The 23,796-nt window shown below is 36.4% G+C and overlaps 1 non-coding gene and 1 pseudogene across 1 annotated transcript; both read right to left on the bottom strand.

Annotated features, from left to right (window-relative positions):
* Nucleotides 1–6,260: 6,260 nt before the first annotated feature.
* On the bottom strand, nt 6,261–6,367 carry LOC141624826 (small nucleolar RNA R71). Its single transcript, XR_012534629.1, has one exon. It is a non-coding gene; the product is annotated as a small nucleolar RNA R71 (small nucleolar RNA).
* Nucleotides 6,368–18,144: 11,777 nt separating this feature from the next.
* Nucleotides 18,145–18,243, bottom strand: LOC141625557 (small nucleolar RNA R71; annotated as a pseudogene).
* Between the last annotated feature and the right edge of the window lie 5,553 nt (nt 18,244–23,796).

Here is a 23,796-nt window from a genome sequence, read left to right as displayed (position 1 = left end):
TAGGCATTCGGTTTGTACCATTTGCCTTGTTGTTCAGCAGGTGGATCCGGAGTTGGACCAATGGGCTTCAACTTTCCTTGGGCTATGAGCCTTTGGAGAGCGTATGTATAAGTGCATCCGATATCGGTGAATGCCCTAGGTGTTTGGCGCTGCGACTTCTTCGATTGCCCTTCTAAGAGATTGATGGCTTCATCAATATGGGTCGTTGTTGGGGCCTTGCCCTTAGACGATGAGGCCCCTTGATACCCTTTCGCTTTTCACCTCTCGCCTTATGACATCATCTTCTACCTTTATCCCGATTCTTATCAATTCTTTGAAAGAGCCAAAATTCTGGTATTTCAGAGCATTACGGTAAACAGGTCATAAATTCTTCACGAACTTATCTACCATTTCAACTTCATCAGGCTTCTTAGCTAACTTCACGCTTTCAAATAGCGCGCATCTTGCGAGGAATTCAAAGAAAGCCCTCTTTCTCCTTTTGTGTCATAACCTCCAAAGTTCTTATGTTGGTTTGAATCTCAACATTGTCAGCATAGTGCTTACAGAATTCCACCGTAATATCTTCGAAAGTGGGGAAGTTCTTAAGGTCAAGATTATAGAACTACGCCTTCGGGTGTTCATCCAGAGATTGGGCGAAAATTTCAGAGAGCATGTCAGCAGGTACTCCCTTCAATGCTAAGTACCCTTTGTAGGCCTTAACATGGTGGACTGGATCTTCGGTGCCCTTGAACTTTGGGATGTCAGTGAGTACTATGTTCGTGGGCAACTTATCCTGAACCGGGGCATAGGCCCTAGCATTCTCATAGTGGATGTTCTTCCCCTGGGAGAGTTTTAAACGGTCTTCGATGAACTTGAACCGTTTCTCCGGATCGGTCGAGGTGGGTAGATGGAGGGGAATCTTCACTCAGCTTAGATTCGATTGCATCCATTCGGGTCATCATGAGGTTCACGGCCTCATTGAGCTTGTTAACAGCATCTTCCATTGCTTGACGTCGGGTTTTTGGCGGCCTTTCTACAAGAAAACCCCGTACTGAGTCAATATTTAAAGTAAGAGCCCCTGCACACTTAAGGACTCGACCCCAACTTGACTCAAACAAAGACTCGACTTGAGATTGATTAAACAAGGGTTCGACTCACGGTTTGATTTAGACATCGGTTCATTTTAGACTCGAATAAACGACATGACTCAAACTGTCATAACTCGATTCTAAACTGGACCTGGTGTGACTAAACCCGTGATTGGGCTAACATAGCCCATGGGTTCATATGAAACGTCCTAAAGGGCCTAGCTTGGACGTTTTTTGTGGACTATCCTAGACCAAAAGGTCGACCAACATGACTCAAGGCCCAAGAGGTGAGCTTGGGTGACCCAACAAGGTCGTATTCTAGACTCTTAGAACGAAACACACCCGGCCTAACACGGCCATGACCCGGACACGACTCGACGCATTTCATGCTTGGTTGAGGTTCGAGAAACATTTTGGATTGGATTTGGAAAAAACGAAGGATTGATTTGAAAATGAGATTTGAAATGGGCAGCATGCCGGCTATAAAAGCTCCTTTTGGGCCGAAATTTCTAGTCCTATTTGGGCAGCGTTCCGCGTTTTTAAAACCATGCTATTTTGAAAATAAGTTGTTCAAAAGTTTGGTTTTGAAAAGGACATGGGAATTTTCGAAAAAAAGACTCGGGAAAACACATTGCATATTGTCATTCTCATGCTATAAGGATGTATGCTCCTAGACATCTCTAAGTCTCGGCAAGTCTTCTATAAGAAGGTCTATGCCCTCCATCCTTTTGCGGTCTTATAGAGCAAGGTGTCTTAAGGTAAAGTACCTAGAAGATCGTCCCCACCCTCAAGAACCACGCGAGGCGAAGTGGAAGCGAGCAATGTGCGGCTTCCCGGCATAGTGGGACGTCGCCCCCACGCATCACGAAGAAACGCTGGGACGGCCCGGCAAGTCCTTAAGGGTTTATGCATGAATCGTAGCACTATGAGTAATGTTTTACTTTCCAACACTTTCTTTTCAAGTTTCACCTCGGAGGAAAAGACCCTAGAAACACAAAGTGTAACTAGTCCTCTTTTCCCCGGTAGAGTCGCCAAATCGTGGACAAGGCCCTCGGGAACTGCGTCCGCGGGATCCACACCAGGCATAATCGACTCGAGGTTCTTTCGAATCGAATTAAGACATATTAGAGTCGCCACCAAGTTTTTTGGGAACTTGGAACCGTTCAAGTCAACTTTACACCTTTCATCGAAAAGCATAGAGCCCATCGACTACGAGTGATTAAAGATAAAGACTTGTACCCTATATCACTCGATTTGAATGACTCTCGTAATCCAATGGTATTTAGACGGATCCACAAACCATAGATCTTGAGTAAGGGGTGAGGGTACGTGTTGGGAAGCCCATAAGGACACCCAACCCCGCCCGTCGATAACGGCCTCTACTAAGTCAAGTGTCGGATTTCAAACAAGGTCATAGCTACTACGATGTATGATATGCAAACGTTGTTTTAACCCTATCATGTGACAACAATTTCTACGTCGTTTTTAGATGCAACTAAACTAACTTTGTCAAAGTTGTAATTTAGCATGTGGGTTGATTGATCTAACAACATTCAAACGAAAGCAAACAAGGCTTGATGGGGAATGGGGGAGCCGTTGGGATCTACCTATTACAAACCAGGCATTTTATGCCGACACAACAACAAATTAAAGATACAACTCGATCTAAATACAAATGCTACATACAAAACAATACACGACAACACACACGGCCGTTTGGCCTAGAAAACCGTGCACATGAGGGGTGGCCCACGGCTCACATGACCCACGGCCTTGGGTCACTCCTCGTAACGCGTGCTCGCGCTTAATCTCGTCGAATTAGACATAGGGCTACGCACCAAAGCATGCATTAGCATAAACCGGGCCATGTTGCTTTAGACAACATGCGGTTTACTACGCTCCTACAAGCATTGGGGAACAACCGTCTAACCAAACAAGACTAAGGTTTTTTGAAAAGGTTTTGACTCAATAAAAGAAAACTAACTCGAAAATTACAACTCGATAAACCAACGATAAATTACAAACAATGAAACAACGAGAAAACAAACGGTATAAAAACAAAACGAGAAATAAATGACTTTTCAAACCAAATATACTCATAAAATGATTTTTCAAATCAATTATTTATTTTATTTTCAATAAAATAAACCTGGGAAAATAAATTCAAAATAAAATAAAATAAATTGAATTTACCTAAAAAACCATAATTTAAATATCATTTAAATTAACAAAATGAACTCACTAAAAAAACATTAATTTAAATATCATTTAAAATAATAAAAATGAATTCACTTAAAAAAACATTAATTTAAATATCATTTAAATTAATAGAATACTTCATCGACGACGCCCATTCCACCTCGTAAACGAGCTCCAAACAATGACAATGACAACTGAAGAATACATGTGTCCTATCATCATCGGGTGTTTGTCGGGTTCTCTATAAATTCCAATATCGACGGATACGGGTATCTACAATTATTATTATTATTATTATTAGTATTATTATTATTATTATTATTATTATTATTATTATTATTATTATTATTATTATTATTGTTATTATTATTATTATTATTATTATTATTGTTATTATTATTGTTATTATTATTATTATTATTATTATTATTATTATTATTATTATTATTATTATTATTATTATTATTATTATTATTATTATTATTATTATTATTATTATTATTATTATTATTATTATTATTATTATTATTATTATTATTATTATTGTTATTGTTATTGTTATTGTTATTATTATTGTTATTGTTATTGTTATTGTTATTATTATTGTTATTATTATTATTATTATTATTATTATTATTATTATTATTATTATTATTATTATTATTATTATTATTATTATTATTATTATTATTATTATTATTATTATTATTATTATTATTATTATTATTATTATTATTATTATTATTATTATTATTATTATTATTATTATTATTATTATTATTATTATTATTATTATTATTATTATTATTATTATTATTATTATTATTATTATTATTATTATTATTATTGTTATTATTATTATTATTGTTATTGTTATTGTTATTATTATTATTATTATTATTATTATTATTATTATTATTATTATTATTATTATTATTATTATTATTATTATTATTATTATTATTATTATTATTATTATTATTATTATTATTATTATTATTATTATTATTATTATTATTATTATTATTATTATTATTATTATTATTATTATTATTATTATTATTATTATTATTATTATTAGTAGTAGTAGTAGTAGTAGTAGTAGATGGGAGATATTTTTGCTAGTCTCTCATGATAAAAAAAGACACACTTATCTATATTTACACACACTCTCAATTAGATAGTTAGTCTATTTTTCTCTCAACATTTTAGAACCCTAGAATATTTTCCTCTCTCAATATTTCTTCACTAAAAGTTGTAATCTTTATTTCATTCTAGTTTAGTTACTTTCTAGTTTATCCAAGTTCCTCTGTTTTCAATAGTTTACATTTAGTTTTGGGTTTTATCGTGAAGACTAGAATAAATTCTTCTTCATATTTTTATCCAAGACTCTTACCTTCCTCTTAGTGGGTATAATTCTCGTGTTTTGTTTACATTTACTCCATTAGTTTACATAAATTGTCTTACTTGTTTGTTATCCATTCAAAGTAGTAATTTTTATCATATTTGCCATGTTTACTTGTGTATTGTTGCACTTTGTTGTTGATTTCTCACCCATGACCATGTGTGAGCAGTTTTATCTAGGGCTTAGGGGGATCTTGGGTTGTCAATGGGTGTGAATTTGGGTTATTAACTTATAGATTTGGGTGGTTTGTTGGTCTTCACTTTCATGCACATGAAGTATTTGTAGGAATATTTGAACGAAAGTTTGAACCTTTTCCTCACATGTTTGGCTTTTCTTGGTGCCCTTTGCTAGTGGATGACCTATCTTGGTACTTAGGGTATTAGAAAGTCGATGTGTTATGTGTGTGATGAGTTTATCTTAACCGAATGAAAATTTGTTAAAGAACTTAAGGTGACTGAGAAATTAGGCGTAAACCCTTGACTATTGTTATCACCCATATCTTGTTTAGCCTTGTTTCATGCTCTATTACCCAAGTAAACCCAAAGGCTCTAACTTTTCCCATATTTGATCAATTTATCTTTGTCTTAGCGTATTTTCATATCTAGTTTGCATATTAGTTAAGAATCAATCAACCTCCTCCTTTGTTTGACTAAACTAAAGACTTAAACAAGCCAAGTATCTAACCCCCGTCATCCTTGTGGTTCAGCCCCGATAAATACTACTTTTATTGGGTTTTATAAATTGTGTTTGTCTCGGAGTTGACGACAAATTCGGCTATCAAAATAGCGCTGTTGCCAGGGATGGCGTTAGGTTATACTTAGTTAGTTAGAGTCTTAGGCTTAGTGTTTATTAGTTGTTTGCTTGTTTTAGTAGTTATTTGTTTCTTGTAGAGTGAGTATGTTATTGCTTATCCCTAGTGCCTAAAAACACTAGGAGACTAACGGTTTATTAAAGTTTATGCCTAGAGGAATCGATAATTCTTTGCTTAGTGATCCCAAACCGGAGAGGCTCTTTAGAGCTTTGAGAACAAGGACTTTAGCAAGGGTTAAAAATTCCAACTTAGCAACTTTAAACCAAGCAAACTTACCCACCCAACCTCTCATTGAAAACACAACAAAACAACAATCAAACAAGACCATTGATCCTCTACTAGAAAACCCATTTCACGATCTCCAAATTCCCACAAATACACCACCTCCAAATATACAAATTCCACAACCACAAAAGGCGGCTCTAGGAGACCATAACCGCCAAAACCAAGATGACTCTTCTTCTCCAATCAACTTTGGTACCTTGGCTCCTAATAACTTCGTGATTCATCCCGCCCAATTTAGGTTATTCAAGAGAGATAGCTTTAGCGGCAATATTGATGAATATGCCCATGCACATCGTCGGAAGTTCAAGACCAAGGTGGCGATGATGAAAAGAAATGGAGTCTTCGAGGATACATTGAGGCTTATGTTGTTTCCATTTTATTTGAGAGATAAGGCGGACCAGTGGTTAAACATTTATCCACCAAATACTTTCACGACTTGGGATAAATTAGCCAAAGCATCCTTTCCAAGTATTATCCTTGTTCAAAGACCGCTATGCTCCGGAATGAGATCCATACATTTTAACAAGAATATGGGGAGTCCTTGGGTGAAGCATGGAATAGATACCAAGATTTGATTGCTCGTTGTCCTCACCATGGAATACCGGCTTGGTATATCACTCAAACATTTTTCCAAACTCTATTGCCAAGAACAAAACAAATGGTAAATGCCTCGGCGGGAGGATGTTTTGACCACCTTGGAGATGCCGATGGCACCGCTTTGATCAATAAATGGTGGGACTTCGAGGCAAACTATGGCACAAGAGGGAATATCTTGAGAAGAAGTAAGCCCCCTTCCGAATTCTTAGTGAATGTGGAGACTAATGCTAAGCTTGATATGCTCAACAAGAAACTTGAGGAGTTGAGTAAGAAGAAGCAAGTGAACCAAGTAAACATAGCTACCACATCTCATGGGCCATTCTTGGAGGAAGTAATGAAAAGACCAACGTGTGAGTCATGTGGAGGGGTGGGCACACTTATGAAGTATGTGCAAATAACCATTACAATAACTTTGATGGGAACAATGTGCACGAGGTGAATCCTTTCCAAGCATTTAACAACTTCTCCAACTGTCCACCTAGGCCCCCATTCAACAACAACCAAGAATCCAACCAAAACATTGCCAACCAACCTGAAGCATACCGAGATTATGGGGGTAACCAAGGGAACCAAGGTAATCAAAACTTTTACCAGGAAAACCAAACCAACCAAGGGTTTGGTCAAGGGTTCAACCAAGGATACAATCAAAGCCAAAATCAATGTTTCAACAACAACTATCAAGGATACAACAATAATCAAAGGTACAACCAAGGGGAAATCAAGGATTTAACCAAGGGTACCAAGGGAACAATCAAGGAAACCAACAATGGAACAACAACCAAGGATATCAACAACCAGACAACAACCAAACTTCCAACTTTAGAGATCAAGGATATGAATTTCCTCTTCCAATTGGCAACCAACCCTTCAACCAAGAGCCACCCCCCAAGTAGGTAATTCCATGGGAGATGCTAAATATGACAACTTGGTAAAGTTGATAGGGGATTTGGCAAGTAATACCCAATAACAAATGAAGAATCTTGAAGCTAAAGTGACTTCTCAAACTCTCATAAATCCTCAAATACCATCGGGTGTATTTCTAGGACAAGGGCAAACTCCAAGGGACCTTATGAAGGCAAAGGAAGTTAATGCTATCATGGTGGGAGTTGAAGAGGAAAGAGAAGGGTCATATGGTTTGCCATGGCAAGAAGAGTCATCAAATGCTACATCTCTTTCAATGGTTAAAGAAACATTTCAAGAAGTTGACCATGAGCCCAAAAAATAAAGCATGGGAGATTACCTTGTGCTTGAACAAATAATGACAATTCATAATACAAGCTCGGATGTTGAAGTTGACCCGGATATGGGAGGGATGGTAATGACTCTAACAATGTAACACCCCCATTTATTCAAGAGCCTTTAGCTAGACATCCCAAGTAAATGAGACCGTTACCATCTCGGTTTCCCGGGGTAGTGAATAACAATGTACAACAAAGAAAAGTACTTTAATTAAAATTTAGCGATTACATGTTTATTACAACTTAACCAACTAAAACTTAATATAAAATTAAATACAACTCGCAGCAGAAATAAATAAAGTTAGCACTAAGCTATATGATCTAGACTTCTAGGTAGACTGGCCGAGTCCTCGCGCATCCCATAAGCTCCCAAGTCAATTAATCTTGAGTACCTGTCAAATCTGCTCCCCAGTTACGGTTCATCACATGTGTTCACGAATACACTGTCAACCACGAGGTTGAGTAGGAATAAACACTAACAACAAGAACATATGATAGATAATCCAATTCCATACACATAGCACTACTCCCTTAACAACGTGCTCCTTTTCATGACTTAGCACACCTCCATTAACAACGTGCTCTCATTACCATGGTACCCATCCCTTAACAACGTACCGTCAAAATGTAATAGTACTCCTCCCTCACAACATACATATTACCGATCACCACAGAGTAAAAACTGCCTCAACAATGTGCATCTGACTAGAATACCTCTTATCACAATTCCATATTCATAATCAATGATAACAATCGAACTTACTTTGTCATAGTTACGCGTCCACAATAATATTAACAACAACACAATGAAATATAATTTTTCCCTTCCAACAATATCAATATGTAAACAATTCACTTCAACATATATCATCCACCATAACGTACAATATCAAACGAGAGTTGAGTAGGATTTATCCCTACCTGGCAAGCAATTCCAATTGATTCAATCTACTAAAAATATTCTTCAATAAACCCGTTCCACAAGTCCGTCACCTATAGATAAATAATATTTATAATTTACTTATTAATTATTCAATACATTATTATAATTTAATCAATTATAATTTAATTATATTAATTATTTCCCGTGTAGATTATTACGTAAAAACCCGTCTTAAATAATTAACAAGTCAAACCCAATACCCCAACACCCAAAAACACGTGAAAACAAACCTAAACACACACCCACATACAAACGACAAAACCGTGTTCATCACCCATCATTTACCCGCCTTTTTCCCGACACCACCAACCACCAACCCAACCGTCCCCTACAACTCACACGAACACGCCCTAAACAGTCCCCACAAACCCGACAAAATCACTCACAAACACCCATATACCACCCTTACCACCACCATTGACAACCTATGGCCACCACCATGGTCTCCTCTGTCCCAAGGTGGTCTCACCACCTGCCACAACCTCACACGACAACCCACGACCACCCAGAAACGACACACAACCTGTATAATAAACAAACACGCTACAACCACCATAACCCGACATCCACCGTACCAACCACTACATGCAATCACCCCGACACCACCAATATGACCGCACATAGCCGACCAAACCAACCAACTAGGTCCCACGTTCATATGACAAACACACAAGGTACAATTTCCGTCTTAAGGCTCACGAAAAACGCCCCTTTTGACGCCAATTCCGCCACCCACGATGGTCAACGACGGTCAACAAAGGTCCTACTGTAATCACGACGGTCAAGGGTAGGTACTAAGGTCAACGGCGTGTATCACGGTGGTCTATACGGTGCTCATACGATAACCTAATTGAATAAGGTGATATAAACACAAATTACGACGATCTTACCTTTTATCGCTAATTGCTCCTTCCGTCTCCTAAATCTCCTTCTTCTATCTTTTATGAATTATTTTTCAGATTACCTTTGTATTTATAGTCTAGGTTTAGAGAGTATAAGATACTAATTAGGAAACTATTGCCTAATTACAATTATTATAGGATTTACTATTATTATTATTATTATTATTATTATTATTATTATTATTATTATTATTATTATTATTATTATTATTATTATTATTATTATTATTATTATTATTATTATTATTATTATTATTATTATTATTATTATTATTATTATTATTATTATTATTATTATTATTATTATTATTATTATTATTATTATTATTATTATTATTATTATTATTATTATTATTATTATTATTATTATTATTAGTGTAAATTGATAAAAAGTACCAATATAAGGACCCTTTTTAATGAATGGTACCAACATAAAAATTAATTTGTAAATAGTACCAGAATATTTACTCCGATCTACTAATAGTACCAACACACACTTTCCGGCCAAAAATGACATAAAATGACCAGAATGCCCTTATTTTTAGATCTGAAAAAACCACTCCTTTCTCTCTCCAACACCCCGTCTTTTGTCTCCAACACACCACCACCTCCACGACACCAGTACCACCGTCAACAACCGCCATCATCAGCCTTTGACCACCGCCACCGTCAAGCACCAACATTTGTTCTCTAGCCGACAATCACCACCAATACACCCTCTTCTCCAACCAACAACCACCACCCCGCCTCTTCTGCAGCCGACATCATTTTCAAATTTCAAATTACGAAAAAGAGGAAGAGGAAGAAAAGGTAGAACGAGAGAGAAGTAAAGGCGGTGTGTGGTCGTCGGCGGTGGGGTCGGGGTGAGTAATAGGGGAGAAAGGAAATGACGGAGGAGTAAGAGATGGGGAGAAAAGGCGGCAGATGGAGGTGGTGTCCAGTCGAGTGTGGCGTCGTCGGGGTGATGGCAGCGAGGGCGGGGAAGTACGACTTTCCGGCGAGGGTGGTGTTTGGCGGGTTAGATAAGGGGTGGTGTATTAAGGTGGTTTGGTTAGGCTAGGTTAGTGTTTAGGAAATCGGGGAGGGGTAGAATAGGTATAAAAAAGCAAATATTGGCGGGAATTTTCAAATCCACCTAAAAAGTGCGACTTTCCGGCGACTTGGTACTATTAGTAGATCGGAGTAAATATTCTGGTACTGTTTACAAATTAATTTTTATGTTGGTACCATTCATTAAAAAGGGTCCTTATATTGGTACTTTTTATCAATTTACACTTATTATTATTATTATTATTATTATTATTATTATTATTATTATTATTATTATTATTATTATTATTATTATTATTATTATTATTATTATTATTAAATCCCAATACAATTCCCAACCAACAATTATTATTCCCGACCAACAATTCAGTCCACATATTCATGGCACAGGGCCCAAAGTCATATTGCCAGCTAAATCCAATTCCCGACTTGCTTACTTACTTTATTATTTAATTAACGTCTTATTTGAAATTATTATTATAAATGCCATTAATTAATTATTTTAATTACATAAATTATTCTTATAAATACTTATTAAATTAAGGGGTATTACAGTCTTCCCCCCTTAAAATAAACTTCGTCTCGAAGTTCGCCCAGAAATACTATAACAACATCTATAAACATCCACACAACTGAGCATCATTCCAACTTATGATAACACAATTATTTATTTACTATTATCAACTACGCCAACTTATCAAAAGATGTCACAATAATAACTCAAAAATATTTGTAGTATCACATTCTATCCCCCGAAAAATTAACTTTGTCCTCGAAGTTCGAGACGCCAAACAAAGGGAATAAATAAACCATTTATTGTAACATCACAAAACATGTAATACACATGGTAACATAAGACAACTATTATTTTCAACACAAAATCGATTGATGGATAAATGAATAACAACAATCTTCGAATTTATTTTTATTACTTGCGCGTTTATTTCTTACTAACGAAGTCTAACTTAAACAGGCTTGCAGTTAGTGTACATACATAGGCTTAGGACAACATATTCCGCATATCACTAGACATGTTATTCTACTTCACATAATTTTGCATCATCAAAATATCAAGGTGCAAGAGATGAGAAACAATTCCTTATAAACTTTGGCATAAACTTACATTTTCAAGGATAAGAAAACAAGTTATAACATTCAAAAACTCATTAATAAATAATAACTTAATTAATTTTTGAGCACTTATATTTTTTATAAAATTCAAAGAGTCAACAAATCATGAGAGAGAGAATCAAGGCCAAAGCTCATAAGATCAATTTATAATGAATTTTACAAATTATTTGGTCGAAACAGAAATTTAACAGCAACTTGTCAGAATGTTAGGTCAATTTGTAAAAATCACAATTAAATGTCAAAATATTGTCTAGCAATGTGGCTTATCAATTGGAAAACATATACAAATATTTCAAACAGTGGAGTTGGAATCATACATAAACAATAAGTAAGTTTTAAATGGCAATATTCACAATAACATGGGACGAAAGCATAACTCTACATGAATATTCTGACCACTGTCCACTAAAATATTTATTTCTCCTAAACCGTATATTATTTAAGCATGGAACTAATGGCAGATGAAAGCTAACTCACAAGAATATCACACATAAAAATTTCGTGCATAGTTATTAAACAGGCAGTAAACGGCAGCCAAAGCAATTAAGAGTAAAATTCGGAGAAATCAACCAAAATCACTTTCTTGACAATTTCACGCATTTTCCATAATACTTCAAATGTTAATCATAACTAAGCCTCCGAAATACATGCCAACACACTTTTCTCATACCCACATGCTTATACCAATGCTTAAAATCATATCACATTCCTATCTCCTTAAAAGTAAGGTTACGTCCCCGTAACAGCAGTCATCGATGAAAACAACACTCATACAAAGCAAACAAAGACTCCTAGGACAAAATACACGGTTCATTTTAAATTACCCCACATTTCCATATCTCTCAAGGTAACCGGTTCAAAACTGAAAGGGCCAGCAGTTTGGTGTGAAGGGGCCCCTATTTCTCATCCCAAGCCTTAAGGGGACTCCTAACTGTTTCTATCCGGGGTTCATTTTATTAGACACATCTTACATTCATTATTGTTCATTGGTTTAGGCCTGAGGATCGTGTTGCTTTGATACCACTTTGTAACACCACCATTTATTCAAGAGCCTTTAGCCAAATATCCCAAGTAAATGAGAGCATTACCATCTCTGTTTTCCGAGGTAGTGAATAACAAAGTACAACAAACCAAAGTACCTTATTAAAAATTTAGCGATTACATGTTTATTACAACTTAACCAACTAAAACTTAATATAAAGTTAAATACAACTCGCAGCGGAAATAAATTAAGTGATCTAGCTATATGATCTAGACTTCTAGTAGACTGGCCGAGTCCTCACGCATCCCATAAGCTCCCAAGATAGCTAATCTTAAGTACCGGTCAAATATGCTTCCCAGTTACGATTCATCACAGGTGTTCACGAATACACTGTCAACCACGAGGTTGAGTAGGAATAAACACTAACAACAAGAACATACGATAGACAATCCAATTCCATATACATTGCACTACTCCCTTAACAACGTGCTTCTTTTAATGAGTTAGCACACCTCCCTTAACAACGTGCTCTCATTACCATGGTACCTTTCCCTTAACAATGTACCGCTAAAATGTAATACTACCCCTCCCTCACAACGTACATATTACCGATCACCCCAGAGTAAAAACTCCCTCAACAACGTAAATCTGACTGTAATACCTCTTATCACAATTCCATATTCATAATCAACGATAACAATCGAACTTACCTTCTCATAATTACGCGTCCACACTAATATTAACAACAGCACAATGTAATATAATTTTTCCCTTCCAACAATATCAACAATATCAATATTTAAACAATTCACTTCAACATATGTCATCCGCCATATCGTACAATATCAAACGAGAGTCGAGTAGGATTTATCCCTACCTGGCAAGCAATTCCACTTGATTCAATCTACTAAAAATATTCTTCAATAAACCCGTTCCACAAGTCCGTCACCTATAGATAAATAATATTTATAATTTAATTATTAATTATTCAATACATTATTATAATTTAATTATATTAATTATTTCCCGTGTAGATTATTACGTAAAAACCCGTCTTAAATAATTAACAAGTCAAACCCAATACCCCAACACCCAAAAACACGTGAAAACAAACCTAAACATACACCCACATACACACGCCAAAATTTGATACCGTCGTCAGGTACCAAAAATAAATACCTAAGTTACAACTAACAGAAGTCAGCGGCAAGTAGGGTCGATCTCCACAGGGAGGCAAAATTGAGATTTATCTGTCTAATTTTAGTCTATGAGTAACGGGTCACAATGTGGGGGTTTGAAATGATTTTCTAAACTAATAAGAATAAGGAAAAGAGAATAAGAGAAGGGGATTAACCAGATCGAGAGAAACAGCTAAGACAAACGGTTCACCATAATCATCCGGTCAAGTAATCTAGGTCTCAGGTCAAGGCAAATACGGTTTAAGGGGTAACGAACGTCACCTTTCGGTCCTTAATTCACCCTAAAGTGTAAACAGCTTAACTTTCGCCCTCACTGCAATACTCCATTGTTCGCTACTAGTCTACCTTTTCCAACCTTTCGGTCCAGGTCAAGGATCACTAAGAATTAAAGGTCTAATTGCGTCGACTCAATCGGACAGATACAATTAAGCTGCAAAGATTTAACCAACAAAGACAATACCAGCTTTAACCCAATAAATCGATTACTCTCCCTTCATAATTATGGATCCCCTATAGTCTTAGCAGAGGGGAATTAGCTACGCATATTCATAATCGCAATAACAATCATATACGAATAAACTAAATCAAGAGGCATAATAAGGGAATTAATAAGATCTACTAGCATAAAAGAAATAAATAACAGTAGAGAAATTAAGAGCAATAAGAAAGGAATTGAGAAATAAACTAAATAGAATTAAAGTCTAAGAGAAGAGAAGAAGTTACAAAGGGATCCGACAGAGAAGCGAAGAACGCCGCCCAAAACAATGTAACGTGATACTTAGCAACAGGGAAATGTAATTCCTGCTTCGCGCACTGAACTTCAAACGGCTGCCATTCCTTCGTTACTTGGACAAATAGGGCGTGGTTGGTGGCGTTGGAAAGCTAAGAGGATAAGCTTTCACCTCCAACTAGAATCACCTTAATATCTGTTGTATAACTAGAGATATGGCTCTTACAATCAGGAACTAGCAAATTGAAGCACTCTCTTGGCTCGCCTAACTTCCTTACTCCCACGCGCATCTCAAAATGGCACTTGGCAAGCTCCGACTCAACTCATCTCCTAAATTCATGCGTAGGGATATGTTTTAGGCTTGATTCCGCATCTCTAAGCTCATTCCTGCAATTAATACAAGAACTTCCAAAGTATGCAATTCGGGGTATATTCGTAGCAAATAACTACTAAAATAGCATAAAAATGCGTGCAAGAATAGACTAAAAAGACTATATAAAATGCACGTATCAACAGGTGTTCACGAATACACTGTCAACCACGAGGTTGAGTAGGAATAAACACTAACAACAAGAACATACGATAGACAATCCAATTCCATATACATAGCACTACTCCCTTAACAACGTGCTTCTTTTAATAACTTAGCACACCTCCCTTAACAACGTGCTCTCATTACCATGGTACCTTTCCCTTAACAATGTACCGCTAAAATGTAATACTACCCCTCCCTCACAACGTACATATTACCGATCACCCCAGAGTACAAACTCCCTCAACAACGTACATCTGACTGTAATACCTCTTATCACAATTCCATATTCATAATCAACGAGAACAATCGAACTTACTTTCTCATTATTACACGTCCACACTAATATTAACAACAGCACAATGTAATATAATTTTTCCCTTCCAACAATATCAACAATATCAATATGTAAACAATTCACTTCAACATATGTCATCCACCATATTGTACAATATCAAACGAGAGTCGAGTAGGATTTATCCCTACCTGGCAAGCAATTCCACTTGATTCAATCTACTAAAAATATTCTTCAATAAACCCGTTCCACAAGTCCGTCACCTATAGATAAATAATATTTATAATTTAATTATTAATTATTCAATACATTATTATAATTTAATCAATTATAATTTAATTATATTAATTATTTCCCGTGTAGATTATTACGTAAAAACCCGTCTTAAATAATTAATAAGTCAAACCCAATACCCCTGATGTGACTCGTATTTACGCACATTTAGTCCCCTAACTAGCCTCGTTCCTTTGCTTTCAAGCATGTATTAGGTTCGTTTCTTATCTTTAGCTTCGTACTTTGCATATTCTATGAGGTTTTGTGTCCTTGGTAGAAGAGGAATGCTAGCCTTGCTTATATGGAGCAAAACGGAGCTAAATGGATCACATCTAACTACCAAGCAACAAAGAGGAGACCAATACTAAAGGCCTAAGTCAATAAAACAAGTATATGGGCAATGATGAAGGACCCCCACGACTCCCCAATTATCCCCACGAGTTAGGGGACAGCTAAATGAAGAAGAAGTAAATATGCCCTTCAGGACGAGCGTCCCAGAGACAGTTCGGACGTCCCAAAGGAAAGAACGGGCGTCCCGTGCGTCCCCTGAGTATGACGGGCATCTTTCGTTACTGGATGGGCGTCCATCAAGGGGAGGTCGTGCGCCTCCAAGCAGGACTTGTAAGGCGTTAAACTCATTTAAGGGGTTTAATCGTCATTTAAGCCGTTAGTTAACCTAGTACTTGTACTTAATATAAATACTCCTTTGTATTAGCATGTTATCTTATCTTATCTGAATGTTATCTTAGTGTTATCTTAGACTAAATCAAGTTATTTAGTATATTAATACAATTCAATTACATAATTCAATCTTAATTACATCTTAATCTTTCCTTAATTATTGTTCAAGTATTCTTAGAGATCTAGTTGGGTAATTTGAAGATTATTTGGGTTTATTGGAGAATTGACAACTCTTCATCATCCATCAAGTTTTCTTCTATTATTCTTTACTTTCTATTTGATCATCCTAATTTGGTACAATTTCTCTACTCTTTAATTAATCCTTGTTTATTGTTTGACTCCTTCATCATGTTTAGACTTGTTAAGATGATTGACACCATTATTAGCATGTTCATCATAATAATGAGTGAGTAGTTCCTTAACTAGGGTTAATGAGGGATTAGAGGGATTAATCATGGGGTAGATATTTACTTAATAAGTTCATATGAATGCTTGCTTGTTGTAGTTTCAACTTATGCACATGTTATGCTTGATGAAATGCTTGATTGACAACATGGCATGATTCTCTTATCCTTTCAACAAGACTTGTAAGACATAAACCAACTCAAGGCTTGTTAGACCATGCATATAGTTGAATAAGAAGAATTAAGTCGTTGTAGGTGTTGTAAAGTCTTGACCGACTCGGCTCCGAGACCCAAAACTTCCTAGGGATTGTAAGATATAAACTAACTCGATTCCACTACAACAATAAATTGCTTGCATCTATGAAACTTATTTATGAGATCTCATCATGATTCCCCTATGAACCCATGACACCCTAGTACTTTAATTAATTGTTTACAAACCCTATTTGTTTACATTGCTTTACTTTTATTTATTTACCTTGCTTTTGTTAAGTAGTTTAGATTGCAAATCTCAACCCAAATTGTGACACCAAAAACATAGCTTTCTACAACCGGTAAGTCAATACAATACCCGTCCCTTGGGATCCGACCTTTAATTACCGCACTACTAAGAGTAGTTTGTTGAGAATATAAATAGTGTTTTGATTGCAGAACTTAGAGGACAAAGTTTCGACCCAAACTAAAAAAATAGCGTTGTTGCCGGGGACGGTGTTCAATTGAGTTCTAATTTGTTGTTTTTAGTTGTGTCTTTCTTAACCTTGGGGAAGTCAAACTCCTCAAGGTAGTTTTAATTATTTTCTAGTTGTTTGATTTTTTCATGTCTAGGAGATCACAAGGCGATCTTTTGCCCGTTGATCCCGAAATCGAGAGAACTTTGACAAATATTAGAAGAACCGTTAGAGGAACTTCAATAATTGTGGGTATTGGAGAACTTGTGGACATTGGTATCATCCAAACGGATAGTGTTGAGTTCACCAACCCTTTTGCGAGACAAGGAGAGGATAACTCAATTCCAAACCAACCACAAAATAAACCTACAATGCCTAAATTTTCATCTCATTCCGTACCAACCGAGGAGAACCTACCCAATGGTACTCCAACACCACCCCACTTGACCAGTAATTTCATTGCAAAATCCGCATTCATACAATTAGTTGAAAGAAGTCAATTTGGAGGGATTCCTAGTGAAAATCCTCATCTACACATGGAGACTTTTTGTGACTATTGTGATGCTATTTCCCAAACCGGGGTAACTCAAGATCAAATTAGATGGGTATTGTTTCCTTTTTCCTTTGATCGGAGCCGAAAAGCAATGGTTGAAGAGCCTAGACGAGGCCACTCTTGGAATTGATTCATAGAAGAAGTTAGCACTTTCCTTTTACAAGAAGTTCTACCATCCGGAGAAAACAAACATGTTAAGAGCCCCAATCACCGGGTTCAAGCAAAGAGATGAAGAGTCTCTATATGAGGCATGGGAAATATTCAAAGATACATGTCGCTCTTGTCCTTATCATGGGCTAAGTGAATGGTTTCTAGTCCAACAATTTTGGAATGGGTTGTATAAAGATTCAAGGAATGAACTCAACATGAGTTCTAATGGAAGATTCACCAAGGTAGATGACAACCAAACTTGGTGTAACACACCCATTTATTTAGGAGCCTTTAGCAAGACATTCCCAAATAAATAGGACTGTTACCATCTCGGTTTCCCGAGGTAATGAATAACAAAGTACAACAAACCAAAGTACTTTAAATAAAAATTTAGCTATTACATGTTTACTACAACTTAACCAAAATAAAACTTAATATAAATTAAAGTACAACTCGCAGCGGAATATAAATAAGTGATTAAACAATCTATGTGATCTAGACTTCTAGGTAGACTGGCCAAGTCCTCACGCATTCCCATAAGCTCCCAAGTCAGCTAATGTTTAGTACCTGTCAAATCTGCTCCCTATTATGGTTCATCACAGGTGTTCACGAATACACGGTCAACCACGAGGTTGAGTAGGAATAACCAACAACAAGTCAAGGTGAAATGATATGATATATAATGCAAATATGACTGAGCTCATCACCCGAAACACCCGTTCATCCCGCCAATCCAGGCCCGTGATATTCATCATTCCTACCGAAGTTAAAGTATTCACCATCCCAACCGAAGTTGAGGTATTCACCATCACCCGAAACACCTTTTCATCCCGCCAATCCATGGCCCGTGATATTCATCATTCCAACTGAAGTTGAGGTATTCACCATCCCAACCGAAGTTTAGGTATTCAATTATATGTCATGCCAATTATAAAAATCATCTCAGACACGAGGCTGAGGTATCCAATGCAAACGAAATTCCAATATAATAATTAAATAATCCAACAATCCAACAATATGTATTCCACATCAATTAATCCATCCAATTCCACAATACTTTTATAAATTCCACAACCAACAAAGATAAGACGAGTTGAATAGTTATCCTACCTGGCAAGCAAATCCAATTAAGCAGCTCAAAGCGATCCAAACGATTAAAGAAGACGAACTCGATTATAAATTCTTCACAAATCGTCACCTAACATAAATATTATAATTTAATTACTTATTCATTATTCAATTCATTATAATCAATTATAATTTAATTATATTAATTATTTTCCGTGTAGATTATTATGTAAACCCCGTCTTCTTTATTAAACCCAACAATACCCAAAACCCCATGTTAACCCGTATTATACACATAAACACACGCCATACACCTCACGATTTGAACCCGTCACATTACACCCACAAAACCCTTACTTTATGCCCACACCCGACACCACCTTCACCTGCCTACCAACACCACCGTGAGACTAGACTCCATCGTACTCAGCACCACCACCGCTCACTATGCCACCACCACAACAGTCACTGACTCATGCAACAACAATCAACACAAACCCCGACGCGATTTATACCAACATGGCGTCAATCCACAACCAAAACGCAACCCCTCCACCACCGTGGTCACCACTGACCCACGGTGGCACTAGAAGCACCACCACCCTACCATGGTCTCGGGTCAGGTCATACACCCATGACTTGGGTCAGCCCTATACACGACACCCAACAACAAACAACAACACTCACGACACATACACAACACAACCACCAACCACCACCCACGCAACCTGCAGCCACCACCGTGGTATCCTCTGACCCACGGTGGGTCCACCTGTAGCGCCACAAACTTAGGTCAAGATCTGGTCAAGCACCAAGGGTCCTAATACACGGTCACAACAATATACCCCTGTTTTCCCCACTTTCGCGATTTTCGGCAAGCACCACGCAAACAACCACCCCAGACCAGCCTACTGCTACCCCAAGGGTCGACTCTTGCCCCTGATCGCAACCCAAGTCCTGGTCAGGTCTGGGTCGCACGAAACAAAGGTCAAAACCGAGTCCTATGTATTATTTACTCTAACAAACACCACCACAAAATGCCAGTCAAACACCTCCTCCCTGACGGTCAACGGTGGTCCAACGTGTGTCCGGTCACCCCCTGGTATCCCACGGTCAAGGCCACGGTCCTAGTTGGTCTAGAGGCGGTCTAAATTACGAGTTATATAAGTTATAAAATCGATACATTAAATTATAAGACGGTCTTACCTTTTATCGCTATTTGCTACTTCCGTCTCTTAAGTCCCCTTCCTCTTTCTTTGTGAACTATTTTTCAGATACCATGGTATTTATAGTCTAAGTTTGGAGAGTATATGAGGCCAATTAGGAAACTATTGCCTTATTCCGATTATTATTAGAAATTACCATATTATTATTATACTTATTATATTATTATAAATCCCGCTTCAAAACCCGGCTACTACTCATACAAGGCCTAATATAATCAGCCCATTAATCGTTATCACACGGCCCAAGGCCTTACTACTAGCAAAGCCCAATTCCCGACTTTCTTACTTACTTTATTATTTAATTAACATCTTATTTGCAATTATTATTGGAAATGCCATTAATTAATTATTTAAATTACATAAATTATTCTCATAAATTATTGTTAAATTACGGGGTATTACAGTCTTCCCCCCTTAAAATGAACTTCGTTCCGAAGTTCGCCCATACATACTATATCATCACCTATAAACATCCACACAACTTAGCACTATCCAACTTATGATAACACAATTATCCATTTACGATTATCAACTACACAAATCTTATCACAAGATGTCGCAATAATAACTCAAAACATTTGTAGTATCACATTCCTTCCCCCTAAAAATAAACTTCGTCCTCGAAGTTCGGAATATCAAACAACAGGAATAAACAAACCATTTATTGTAATATCATAAAAACATACAATACACATTGTAACATAAGACAGCTATTATTTTCAACATAACATCGATTAATGGATACATAAATAACAACAATCTTAGAATTACTTTGAAAACAAAACCCACATCGTATAGTATATTCAAACTAACTTTTATTTAAACTTATTTAATTACTTGCGAATACATTATCAGGATAAATAACAATCTATAACCAAAAGATAAGCATAAATGTTTAAATTTACTTGCGCGTTTAATTCTTACTAACGAAGTCTAACTTAAACAAGGATGCAATTAATGTAATTATATATATAGGCTTAAAGCAACACATTCCGCATATCACTAGACATGTTATTCTACTTCACATAATTTACAACATCAAAATGTCAAGGTGAAAGAAATAAGAAACAATTCTTTAGAAATTTAGCAAAACTTACATTTTCAAGGATAAGGAAAACATGTTACAACTTCCAAAAATCATTAATAAAAAATAACATAATTTCTTCTTGAGAACTTATATTTTTTATAAAATACAGAGAGTTAAGAATTCATGAGAGAAAGAATTAAGTCAAAAGCTCTTAAGATCAATTTATAATGCATTTTACAAATTATTTGGTCGAAACAGAAATTTTACAGCAACTTGTCAGAAACTTAGGTCAATTTGGAAAAATCACTATAAATTATCAAAATAATATCTTGCAACGTGGCTTAACAATTTAGAAATATATACGAATCCTTTAAACAGTGGATTTGGGATCATAACTAAACAATAAGTAACTTTTAAATGGCGATTTTTACAAAAACATGGAACGAAAACATAACTCTACAGGAATATTCTGACCACTGTCCACTAAAATATTTATTTCTCCTAAACCGTATATTATTTAAGCATGAGACCAACGTCATAGGAAAGCTAACTCACAAGGCTATTACAAAAAAACATTTCGTGTAAGGATATTAATCAGGCAGTAAGTGTTAGCCAAAGCAATCAAGGGTAAAATTTCGAGAAATCAACCTAAGCACATTCCCCACAATTTCACGCAATTTCCGCAATACTTCACATGTTAATCATAATTACGCCTCCCAAATACATTCCAACATACTTTTATCATATCCACATGCTTATAGAAATGCTTAAAATCATATCACATCCCCTCTCCCTCGAAGCAAGGTTACGTCCCCGTAACCGCACTCATCAATGAAACGATATGCACACAAGGCAAACAAACTCCTAAGAGAATTAAACCATATTCATTTTAAATTACCCCCACACTGTAATATCTCTCAAGGTAACCGGTTCAAAAATGGAAGGGCCAAGGTACGAATTAAGTGCGCTTTCTTAACCGTACTAAGAGGGGCTCCTAACCGTTTCTACCCGGGCTTCATTTTATATAGACACATCCTAAGTTCATTATTATTCAATGGTTAGGCCTGAGGATCGTTTGCTCTGATACCACTTTGTAACACCCCCATTTACATAGGAGCCTTTAGCAAGACATTCCCAAATAAATAGGAATGTTACCATCTCGGTTTCTTGAGGTAGTGAATAACAAAGTACAACAAACAAAAGTACTTTAAATAAAAATTTAGCTATTACATGTTTACTACAACTTAACCAAAAAAAAAACTTAATATAGATTGAAGTACAACTCGCAGCGGAATATAAATAAGTGATTAAACAATCTATGTGGTCTAGACTTCTAGGTAGACAAGCCAAGTCCTCACGCATTCCCATAACCTCCCAAGTCAGCTAATCTTTAGTACCTGTCAAATCTGCTCCCCATTATGGTTCATCACAGGTGTTCACGAATACACGGTCAACCACGAGGTTGAGTAGGAATAACCAACAACAAGTCAAGGTGAAATGATATGATATATAATGCAAATATGACTGAGCTCATCACCCGAAACACCCGTTCATCCCGCCAATCCCTGGCCCGGGGTATTCATCATTCCAACCGAAGTTGAAGTATTCACCATCCCAACGGAAGTTGAGGTATTCACCATCCTAACCGAAGTTAAGGTATTCAATTATACGTCATGCCAATTATAAAAATCATCTCAGACACGAGGCTGAGATATCCAATGCAAACGAAATTCTAATATAATAATTAAACAATAAGGAAACCAACAATATGTATTCCACATCAATTAATCCATCCAATTCCACAATACTTTTATAAATTCCACAACCAACAAAGATAAGACGAGTTGAGTAGTTATCTTACCTGGCAAGCAAATCCAATTAAGCAGCTCAAAGCGATCCAAACAACTAAAGCAGACGAACCCGATTATAAATTCTTCAAAAATCGTCTCCTAACATAAGTATTATAATTTAATTACTTATTCATTATTCAATTCATTATAATCAATTATAATTTAATTATATTTATTATTTCCCATTTAGATTATTATGTAAAACCCGTCTTAAATAATTATAGCCAACAATACCCATAACCCCATGTCAACCCGTTTTATACACATAAACACACCCCATACACCTCACGATTTGAACCCGTCACATTACACCCACAAAACCCGTACTTTATGCCCACACCCGACATCACCTTCACCTGCCTACCAACACCACCGAGAGCCTAGACTCCATCGTAGTCAGCACCACCACCACTCACTATGCCACCACCACAGCAGCCACTGACTCACGCAACAACAATCAACACACACCCCGACGCGACTTATACCAACATGGCGTCAATCCACGACCAAAACGCAACCCCTCCACCACC

This window comes from Silene latifolia, chromosome X (assembly GCF_048544455.1).
Source record: "Silene latifolia isolate original U9 population chromosome X, ASM4854445v1, whole genome shotgun sequence".
In the NCBI taxonomy this organism is placed as follows: domain Eukaryota; kingdom Viridiplantae; phylum Streptophyta; class Magnoliopsida; order Caryophyllales; family Caryophyllaceae; genus Silene; species Silene latifolia.
The sequence above is the reverse complement of the archived record's forward strand: the minus strand, read 5'-3'. Positions and strand labels throughout refer to the sequence as shown.